Source organism: Vigna umbellata, chromosome 3, assembly GCF_029865625.1.
Source record: "Vigna umbellata cultivar VRB3 chromosome 3, Vumbellata_1.0, whole genome shotgun sequence".
NCBI lineage: Eukaryota > Viridiplantae > Streptophyta > Magnoliopsida > Fabales > Fabaceae > Vigna > Vigna umbellata.
The window spans coordinates 45,446,626-45,456,363 of record NC_142167.1 but is presented as its reverse complement, the minus strand read 5'-3'; positions in this window follow the sequence as shown (position 1 = coordinate 45,456,363).

Genomic DNA, 9,738 nt, shown 5'->3' with positions numbered 1-9,738 from the left:
AGGTCATAATATGAGGATAGGAGAAACAAAGTATAAAGACCATGGTAGAATGTTGAAACACTAACTTAAAGGCGGTGAATAGGGTATAAGAATGTGAATGTCAAAACCCCAAAATGAGAGAAAAAACATGATCACCATGAAACAACATGACCTGACGAAAAAACCATAACGTTATTCTTTTTGTATTTTCGAAGAAGGATTCGACAACCATTCATATGAATGAAGAGGGTTTCGATTTGAAAGATTTTCTTTTGATGGATGAATGCACACATATGGAAAACATTTGCTTTATTTTGTGTTTTGTCTCTCTTTTTTGCTTGAGTCATTCATCTTACTTGCAATCATCATCAAACTGATCTTTATTTTCAATGTTTTGTGAATTTGAGGAATGTCATACATTCGAGGTCTAATGTTTGATATGATTTCAAGTTGACTTTTTCTTTCGAGACATCGACGCACACCTGCTTGAATTTACTGGCAAGTGAAGAATGAGAGCTATTTAGAATGGTTTGGAGAAGTCTGGGACAGCCACATAAGCACATCATTCCTTATACATTGCTTAAAGGAAACGAGACACCCAAAAGCTGCCCCAGTTTGGTGTTTGGGGAAATGAGCATGGGGTATGGATCTTTGAAAATTCGGGTCAAAAATTCAAGTAAGATCCGCAAAGCTGCCCCAGTCTGGGATTATGTGTCAATGAGTTGCAAGGCGAAGAATTCGTGTGAGATTCACAAATCTGCCTCAGTTTTTCGGGTATGGGTTCTTACTTGGAAGAGTAGTGGGCATGAAAAGGATAAGCTAAAAGGATGACCCCAATTGGTCTGATTTTCTTTGGCATGCTTTTGCTTAGTTGGAAAAGAGATCCCTTCTTCCTGAGACATTACTTTTTTTTTTTTTTTTTTTTTTTTCAAAGTTTTTGTTTTTGTTTTTTTTTTTGGACTCATTGTAAGTCATTTTGTTTTATCGCAAAATTAAGCTTTATGAAAATTTGAGCAAACATTATTCAATCTGCGTGGACTTTATTAGGCTTGTAATGTGGCTAGGGCTAGAAGGTATTGAAAGAAAAGATATAAAGGCCCAAATGAATGTTTGTCGGTTATTTTTTTGAAACAAGGGTTGTCATCTAGCATTGTGTCAACTATTTGACCTTCTGAGCACTTTGCTTTCCTTGAACTCCATTTTTTTTATTTTTTCCTCATCACTTTGTGATTTTTTGTTCTTTTTTTTTTTTTTTTTTTGTTTTGTTTTTTTCTTTGTTCACTCTTCATGATGAAATTTCTTGGTTTGATCATTGAGTGCTCTTCGTTTGCATCATGAGTTGACTCCTACCTGATGACAACCCTTGGTTGGGGATAATTTTGAAAAAGAGTTTATTTTTGGCTCAAACAGGGTGGCAATAGATATATATTTTTTGCTTTTTAGATAAAGAAAAGATGGCCACACATCATTTCAAATTCTGATTGCTTTATTTTCAAAAGATTAATTCTACGACTAGATGACCTCAACATGAGTTCTTTTTTCTTTTCCTTTTCTTTCTAGACCGCCCTTTTGGGCTTTCAATCTAGTGGAATTATTCTCCTTTTGAAAATTCTTTTATTTGTCTCAATGGGTTCAGGGATCACCCAACTAGCACAAGCAAGGAAAATTTTGGCCAGGCCAATCTGCCCCAGTGTAAAGGCTTACATCATTACTAAGGGCAGTGACAGTGTTTATTGGGGAACATCCTGTATTTTGGAACAATGAAGGGTGAAGGTTTTCAAGCAAAATGCGCATAAACGTCTCGGGAGAAAGCATCAAATTGTTATTTTTTGATTAAACACTTGACCTTAGAAAAACTTGACATCCCAATTTTCCTTTTGATTATTCATCATTTTTTTTTGCTCTTTTCTATTTTCGAAAAAACAAAAGTTTGACGATTTGCAAGAAAGATAAGTGACTCAAGATTGACTTTATTTCATTTTCTTTTCAATTTTGTTTTCTTTTTTTTTTCACGATACCCTTTCAGGACTCGATTTCCAGCACTACTTGGAGAAACCCTGTAGTGAGTGTTTGCATTGCAAGTCATGGATGACAGTGCGATATCAAAACGCATACTTCCCTGGTAGCAAGACACTTCACAACATCAAATTTACAATGACTTATGCTTTCTTAGGTGGTCTTAAAGCCCACTTCATTTCTTCATGGCATTTGTAGAGGCATTCACAAGCCTTGCCTTAGTGTCTAGTTGACTTTCTTCATACTTTAATCATCTTGAATGAATCAAAGTTTGCCTTTGCGCTTGAACCACCAGCACTTTTGGTGGAATGACCGATAGCCCCTTCATGATAATCACCTTTTGTATATGATGCATCACGAGTCTTGTGGAAATGAGGCTTTACAGGCTTCATGTAACAAGTAAAGACCAAGCTTTTTATGCAGAAGACTTGGAAGAAATGTTGCATAAGTCAGAAGGTTAGGAGTGAAACTCATAAGCCCTTTGTCTTGATCAGCATGTTTGCCTAACAGTTTGGTGGGAAATTGAGTTTGGGTCTAGTCTCCAATCTTCCTCAAAACGGTTTCAAAGGGTAGGCCAACGGTATTTGAGCAGTGGGATGTGATTGAGCTCTTTCTTCTCTCCTTATCCCAGGCTTAGACCAAACTTGTTCACATTTGTTGTCATAGTAGAACCTTGTGCGATCTTTTCAGTCTTCACACCAATTTCAATTCTTTCTTGAATTATCACCAAGTTTGAGAAGTTTAGGGAAACACTGCTCATCATGGTCTCACAGAAGGGTGATTGCAGAGTATTTAGGAATGTGTCAACCATCTCGTTATCACTCATAAGAGACTTTCCTTGAGCAACAATCTCTTTCCACCTTTGGGCGTATCCTTTGCATAATTCATACTTCTTCTTCACCATGCTTCGTGGTTGTAATCAATGAGATGTCCCGTCCATGTGGTATTTGAACTACCTCAAGAGAGCATCCACCAAATCTCCCCAAGACCGGATGCACGAAGATTCAAGATGAGTGCCCCAGTTTGGTGTCATGCCAGCTAATCTACCTTAGAAAAACGAATTGACCATTTTTCATCATAGGAACGCACAACCATTTTCTTTCTGTACATCATGAGATGGCTCTTGGACAAGTGGTGCCTCCGGGTAATTTAAAAATTTGGGAGGTATCAACATATCATTTGAGACTAAGCATAACCCTGCAACATTTGCAAACTTAGAGCTTCCTCCCCCTTCCATGACTCTTATCCTTTTTCCAGTATTTCAAATTTAAGCTTGTCAGCATCAACATCCACTGGTGCAACAACAATGAGGGAAAGATTTCAACTCGGGTTGCTTCGTCATTATCTTGCTCACAAGGCGTGGCTGAATCATCTCCTAGGGGACCATGAAAGTGGTTGCCCCAAGCTTGTTTCTTCCTTCAACTACGGTATTTTCTGCCTTTTAAGTGTGAACATGCCTCAATTCCTCTCCCAAGGGTGAAGTGTAATGTAGGGGAAGACCATATGAGGAGAAAATTTAGGCCTCTCGAACTCTGTATTGTAGTCGTGGTGCACACGAATCTCCAGGGCTTTGTAAGGCATTCAGAGCCTCTAAGATTTAGCTCATTTATCCCTTCAGTTGTTGGATATCGACTTTCATCCCTTCTTGAACCTCTCCTTGGTTCTCCAAGATTTATTAACTGGTTCGAGTCCTTTAGGGTATCTTGGATGTTTAGGTATATTATTTTTTTTAGATGAAACAATTTAAGAAAATGAAAATGAAAATGAAAAGAAAAAGAAGAGACAATGTAGTTTAAATACTCTAGTCGGAAATTATAAAGCTGTGAAAATTTTGCCTTGGTATAATTTGGAAATTAACACGAAACAAAGTCAATAAGGTGGCTCATCATTCAGAAGTTCCCAAGACGTGAGACATAGGACGTATTGGTCAACCATCTCAGGCTTTAGCCATAACATTCTTCATTTCTCTGATAAGTTCCCTGGAGCAATTGAGGAATGTTTCAATCCCCTTAAGCGGGTTGATGATTGACATTACAGACTCAGCATCAGCTAAGAACTTAGGGACGTTTTCAATGGCTTCATCGGCAAGGGAAGTTAGCTGTGAGAGACTTCTCTTCCACTTCTTTACAGATGTCTCCTCTTTAACTTGATGCTACATTTTTCCAACTTCTCAACCGCTAATCCCATCCGCTGCTTAGCACTACGAAGTTTTTTTTTTCGGTAAGGAGGGATCGACTTGAATGGTAACTTGATTGTCCTAACCCTCTCTACGATTCATTGGCCAAGGGAATCTTTATTAAAAGTCCATTATCTCGTGTCTCGTCTCAATCCCAGTGAAATGGTGTTTTAGCTACACATATACAACATAGAAGAGAGAAATGATGGATTGGGTGGTGGAAATTGGATTTTTTCCACCATGGAAGCCCCTTGGAGCAACTGCAGCAGCGTCCCTGGTCTCCTCCCCATTCTAGATCCCCCTTTCCAACTGCCTCTGGATTCGGATATAAAGAAGGGTACAAGAATTGAGTCACGGGTCATCTCTGGACGAGCGTCCAAATTCTGGACGAGCGGCCCAATTCTGGACGAGCGTCCAATTTTCTGGACGAGCGTCCAATTTTCTGGACGAGCGACCCAATTCTGGACGAGCGTCCTTGGACGAGCGTTGGACGAGCGCTGGACGAGCAATCTCTTGGTGACGAGCGTCCACTTGCTGGACTAACGTGCTTCTGCTGGACGAACGTGGACGAGCGTCCCAATGGACGAACGTCTCAATTCTGAACGAGCGACTGGATTCTGGACGAGCGTCCACTTGTACGAGCGTTCTGGACAAGCGGCCTGCAACGAGCGTCCTCTTCCCCGACTGGACGAGCGTTCCTGGACGAGCGTCCCATTTCTGGACGAACGTGCAGACGAATGTGGACGAACGTCCTCTTCTGGACGAGCGCTGTGTTCGGCGAGCGTCCGTGTGCGAGCGTTGGATGTCTGGACGAGCGTCCACTATCTGATCGAACGTTTTCTGCTGCACGAGCGTCCACTTTCATTGTCAACGAGCGTCCGCTCGCCATGAAACGAGCGTGCGCTCGCTAAGTGACGAGCGTCCTGCACGAGCTCCCTTTCTGAACGAGCGTTAACATGTCTGGACGAGCGTTTAGGACGAGCGTCCACTTGTGCGAGAGGTCTGGTCGAGCGACCACTCTTGCGACGAGCGTCCTGTGCTTCTTCTGCCGTTTGTTCTCTATCAACGAGCGTCCGCGATACTTGTGTGCGCTCGCTATATGACGAGCGTCCATTTCTACCTCGACGATCGTCCTCTCTAAGAGTCCTGGACGAACGTCCTCTTCTCACGTCATCTGGACGAACGTCTCCTTCAAAACGAGCGTCCTCTTCTGCTTCAGGATGAGCGTTGTCTTTTGAGAGCTGGACGAACGTTCACTTGGCGTCACCCTTGCGCCAAGCGTTTCTGCATGTGTGACGAGCGTTTCTGCGTGCCTTGTTGATTCATCTCTATAATTTTGTTGGAGACTCTTCCAAGCTCATTTTTAACTCCTGCAAATGATATATAATTTGCGATCTATGCTGCCAAGGGACACACCATTTAAATTGTTCTTTGTTTAAACTTGTACAAAGTTGCGCCCATTCATTTGCCCCTTTCACATTTGGTTTATACTGCCATAGCTCAAACATGGGACAGGTGGCCTTTAAGGCGTCCTCAGTCACACGGGAGATGAACACAACATAACACTTTCCCTCCCTTCAACTCATAACAATGATTAAGGGTCCCATGAACTTCAGCCAAGATGGTAGCGACTGGATTCTCACAGCGCTCTTCGTATCCCACGAATGCATTCATAGCGGCATAGTCGACGAGGTTCTTGACATTTAGGAGAAAGCGTGACACCATAGAGGAGAAGAGCTAATACATTCGTAAACATTTCCCAATTTTCCTCTTAAGCCAAATGATGTAGGTATTCCTATAAGTATCTTTGAGGAAGGCCCCTCACTTTGCCCTTGATTGAACTCGCTTTCCAACTTCATTAGGTGTATTTTCCTGATCCTCGCTCACTGCAAGACAAGGATATACTGCTCAAAGTAGTTGTATGGAGTTTTTTCCAAATTTAAGACTTGCTCGAATTCTTCCACTGATGGCACTAGTTGGAAATCTTGGAAAGTGAAGCACCTTAGCGGCGGATCATAGTACTGGGCTAAAGTAGTAATTTCTGATGTTTGGACCTCCACCTCTAACAAACTCAACAAATTCTTATACCCCTTCTTGAATGCATCCTTCAAGGTTATCTTTTTCTCACCAGATCCCTTGATCCACCAGTAATACCGTCCTTTGCTTTGATGTATATCAAAATGTCTGAACTCGAATACCCCCGACTCAAAATCCCATGTTAATTTCCAATTTATCTCAAAGGCTTAATCACAAATTTATAATTTTCTGACTAGAATCAGCGACAAGACCATAAAAATGCATGAGAAAAAGAAAGAAATAAAAGAAAAAGGTGTATAAAAACGGTATAAAGATATGTACAAGGTGTTGGTTTTATTAAGCAAAAATGAGGGTTAAAAGACTGCACACATCTCCCTTTGTACCCTAATGAAGGTCGAACACTTAAGATCTAAGGTTAAGTATATGGAATCTCACAAGGATGGTTACCTGAACCTAAAGATCAACGGCTACTAGAGCTATGGCCCCCTTTATAGTATCTCCACAACAGTCGAGTAATCAACTAGGTGTGGAAACACATATGAAGAGAACAGACTCTAGTTGGAATTCTCACGATAGCCAAACAGGAAGTACATCCCAGAGTGACACCGCTACACAACTCCTCTAATTCTAAGTTACGCTCAGACCCGGGTATAGGGCCCCACTCATGATATGCCGAAAGTGTGTGTGTGAAGGGAGAATATTATGCATACCCAAACCCTCACCTGCAAAACAACCAGAAAAATTCCCAGGCAGATGTGAACATATTGTCTACCCTAGGGTTCAATATTCAACAGTTATTGCAGTTATTCCAAATATCAAGCATAGATAGAGAAAAGGGAAAGAAAAAACACAAAGCAAAACCACATCGAATTCGCGCATCTAATTAAATGGCTCGACTCTCTAGCATTCCCCAGTGAAGTCGCCATCTGTCGCAACCGGAATCGCGACGGGACGACGATCCAAAAAAGAAACGGGTTTTGAAAAGAGATTTTGGAGTCGCCACCATAGTTTATTCTGGAAAACTACGGAAAAAACCATAAAATAATAAGACACGGTCCACGAAAACCAGATGCTGGGTTCGGGAGTCGGTTACGCGTAGGGAAGGTATTAGCACCCTACAGCGCCTGCCCGAAGGCAGTACCTTTAACTAAATGCGCGAATGTGATGTGGTTTTCAAAATATTTAACTATCCCCTAAAATAAAATTCTAAATAAACAAAATATATTTTTTAGTTTTTTGGGGCCCGACAAGGATTGACCTTGCTCCTACGTATTCTCATTCAAAATGAGAAATCAGGGTTACGTAGTTCTTTCAGAAACTGTGTTGAAAATTTTGACTAAGAAATTGTTTGAGAATTTTGTTTGGAATTGATTTTGGATTTTTGGGAAGTGAACCTGACAAGGACTAGCCTTGCTCCTACGTATCTCCATTTTTGATGGAGAATCAAGGATCACGTAGTTCTAGCTGAAAGATTACTTGTAGCTGGGAATATTTTAGTATTTTTAATAAAGAAGGAAAAGGTTTTCTAGCACAAGGCCTACGCGAGCGGTCGCACGTGTGCTTAAACCTTTTCAAATATTTTTATTTGATTTTTAACTTTTGTAAAAGAAAAGGAAAAGGTTTTTTAGCACAAGGCCTACGCGAGCGGTCGCACGTGTGCTTAAACCTTTTCAAATATTTTTATTTGATTTTTAACTTTTGTAAAAGAAAAGGAAAAGGTTTTTTAGCACAAGGCCTACGCGAGCGGTCGCACGTGTGCTTAAAACCTTTTCAAAATATTTTTATTTGATTTTTAACTTTTGTAGAAGAAAAGGAAAAGATTTTCAGCACAAGACCTACGCGAGCGGTCGCACGTGTGCTTAAACCTTTTCAAAATATTTTTATTTATTTTTTTTTTTTTGGAGAATGAAACAAACAAGTCTAACCGATATAAATAAAACAAAAGCGTGTGGACTATCAAAAAGGGGTTACATGCAATAAAAAACTAACTAATAAAAAGAAAACAAAAGCATAAAAATAAAGCAAGAGAAAAGCCCAACATGAATAGGGGTGCAGAAATAAAAACCAGAGGTATGGAGTGAAATTGAGGCTCTTTGGGCCCAAACCCTTTTCTCCAACTTTGTATCTGTCAGGGGTGTAAGGGTGAAACTGGAGGTACATCCCGAAATAGTGTGCGCAGGCCCAATTCTTCTTTTATTTTTGTTTGCAGAAACAGAATGGGCTGAAGCCCAAAACGGAACAGGGGTGCAAGTGGGCAGTGGAGGTGCGCTACATAATTCTTGGCCTAGGCCCAATTGAAAGAAAATGCGAAGGGGTGCGAACAGGAATGCAGCGCGTCCGGAAGAAGGTTCAGCCCACCAGCTAGGTCCAAAACTCCTTCTAACCTAGAAACCTGTAGGGGTTCAATCAAATTCAACTCATTCCACCATTCACAATCAGCACATCAGAGACCTAGGGTCTCTTTCTCTGATCGAACTAGCCTAGGGCTGGGATTGCCTCCCTTGAACACTTGCGCCACTACTTCTTCGAACCAGACCCTCGCGCCACCACCTTCTACCAGTCTCGGCATCGGCGGCGACCCCAAGCGCTACCGGAATTACTGCCGGCCGCGGCGTCACTGCCTTATCTTCCTCTTCTCCGTTCGAAAACAGCAACCCAAGGAGGGGTTTGCTTCTTCTACACGTGCGCCGTCACCTCCGCCATGACCGGCCGCCGCCAGTGCGCTGATGGCTGCCTTAGATCCTGCCAGTTGTCGCGTCAATCTCTCGCTCCTCTACCTCCCTCCTTCGAATGGGGTTCACACTTTCCCAGGTTCACCGCCACGAATCGTGACTCCTCGCCGGTGCTGCCGCTCACTGCCGCGACACCGCCACACCACAACGCCGTGACCGGGAATGCCTCTGCCTTTGCGTGGAAGTGGCCCTTGGGATTTTTGCTGGGTGATATTGGGGTGGTTACGGGTGTATGAATGATGATGGTGTTAGAACACGTGATAGAGGTAGAGGTTTTTGGTCAGAGGTGAATGATGGATGCTGTGGGAGGTGAGGAATTGGGAGTGAATTGGAACAAGATGTTGAACTCTAGTCGTGTTCATGAATGGGTCATGGTTTGATAATGGTAATGGAAGTTCTGTGTGTGAACCGTGTGTTTTTATGTTTTGGGTGTTGAGATGGGTTGGAGTGGTAGTGATAGGAATGTGATAGAGGTTAGGAAGTGAGTGAGTTCTTCTCTGTTTTTCAAGTGTTGAAGAAGATGGAAGGGTAAATCCCAGATGAACGGATGATGAGGAGGGCGTTTCTTTGTACGAGCGAATAGAGGAATTGAGAGTTGTGGCGTGTGACCAATGATGGATGATGGGTGTTGGAGATGAGGAACTTGGAGTGAAAAGGAATTGTGGTTGGGATGGTTACGGGTGAGGGGAGTCAAGGAGTTTGAGGTTAGGCCGTGGTATAAGGTGTTGGAGATGAAAATGAAAGATGAAGGGGATGAAGATAATGGGTGTATATGAGTCAATGAAGGATCGTCCGAGG